A 1,864-nucleotide genomic window follows, 5' to 3' on the forward strand; every position below is an offset into this window, starting at 1 on the left:
TTGTCCATGCCCAATATCATGGCATGTGTGTGTGTTGCTGGAAACACTTCCTGTCACACTGGGTTTTTTGGCACAGCTCTGGGCTGTGGTGGCTGTGCCAGGCAGGAGCGTTCCCAGCCTGCCAGGAAGATGGCTGCAAGGGGCATGGATTTTTTCCCCTTTTGGCTCACCACTGCCTTCCTTGCTCTGAGACAATTAGCAGCAGGTGTGTGAAAAGCTATCTTCCACACCAGATATTGAGGTGTTCGCACAGCCCATTCCTGCCACACTTCACTGTGTGGTTCTCACTGCTGTATCTGCAGCCACTTTTAGGTTTTTTAAAAAAGAACTAGTCATCCTCCATATGCCAATCCACAGTTTCCCTGTACCACAGCATGGCTGCAGGATATTCAGCAGGCTTATTCACTGGTTTCAGATTGCAGACTCCCAGTCTCACCAAGTGCATGGTCCCTGTGGATTTAGCAGACCTTGTCCAGCTGGTGCATTACTTGCACTGGTGTTCTGGGTAACTTTCTGGCTTTTATCTAGTATTTTTCATGGAGGTGTTGTTTTGCCCTGTCGCTCTTAGGTTCTCTCCAAGCTTTAAATTCTTGTCTTCTCACAAAAAATCTGCAATCTGTAAATCTTGTGTTTTCCCAGAGATTGCTTAAATCTTCTGCTAGTCGACATTCAGGTACCTTCAAATTATTTGTATTAGTATGCCCTGATGTATTTACTGAATCTTGGACCACACTCACCTCACAAAATACTGTAAGCTTGTCATCTGGTAAAAGGCCATTAACTTCATCAAGCAAAAAATCCCTTCTAATGAACTTTTTAAAACCCAAGTCCTTCCCCTGAATGAATTGATATGCTCTTTGGCTTTCTGTTGCTTTTGTCTCTTCCCTTTTAGCATTCAGAAGGAAAAATTTGAATTTTGCTCAAACTTCACTTTTTGGGCAACTGACTAAAAGCAAATATAAGGGCAAGTAGTCTTTACTTTCATCATCTAATCCCTTTGGGTTTACCCTCAGGCACCATTTCATTTTGTCATTTGGGCCAGATGAAAATGTAGAATTTTTAACACTTCACCCATTCCTTCTTGACAAAAACTGAAGCTATTAATGGTCCACATGTAGCAAAATTTTACTACTTTAACCTGTGTATAACACCAGCTTTCAGCTACGGGACCAACAGACATCTCTCCAGGTAGAGGTGGGGTGGGTTCCCAGGACATTGCCGCTGTATTGCAGTCTTTTAGGATTTATGCAGTATCCCACACAGTTGAGTACTTTACCCAGATGTACAGGGTGGCAGCGGGCAGTCCTGGTGGCAGCTTCTCTATGACTGAGGTGGTGGCCACAGTGGCCCTGGGAACCCAAGGCCATGGCAGTGGAGGTAACAATGGGGAGTCCCTGTGGCAGCTGCCTCTGCCGAACTGCATCCCTCCTTCCCTCCCTGCCCACCCTTCTTTCCTATCTCTCACTCCTAAACTTCTTCTCCTGGATAAACAAACCCACTGCCATGCAGCAGCCCCACCACCACCACCCTATCCCAGGCCTGCTTGGGCTCCAGCTCCCTTCCTAGCCTTTTACTTATTCTTTTCTCCTTCTGGAACACTAAATATACCTTATATTTCTGCACTTCATGTTTTCCATCATTTCCCTGAGATCCATTTCAATTTTTTAAGTTTTTTTTTGCCATTTTTTCTTTTGTGCATTCGCATTCAATTGTTCTGTCCTCTATTTCACTTATTCTTATTTCTGCATCTTCAAATCGCTGTTTTGTTTCTCTAGTATATTTTAAATGTGATTGTTCTAGTTTGCTACTGCTGCTGGAATGCAAAACACCAGAGATGGATTGGCTTTTATAAAGAGGGTTTATT

At 43.9% G+C, this 1,864-nt stretch overlaps 1 pseudogene; it reads right to left on the reverse strand.

Moving 5' to 3' along the window:
* Positions 1-524: 524 nt before the first annotated feature.
* LOC119522204 lies at positions 525-1,216 on the reverse strand (annotated as a pseudogene).
* Positions 1,217-1,864: the final 648 nt, after the last annotated feature.

This window comes from Choloepus didactylus, chromosome X, assembly GCF_015220235.1.
Source record: "Choloepus didactylus isolate mChoDid1 chromosome X, mChoDid1.pri, whole genome shotgun sequence".
In the NCBI taxonomy this organism is placed as follows: Eukaryota; Metazoa; Chordata; class Mammalia; order Pilosa; family Megalonychidae; genus Choloepus; species Choloepus didactylus.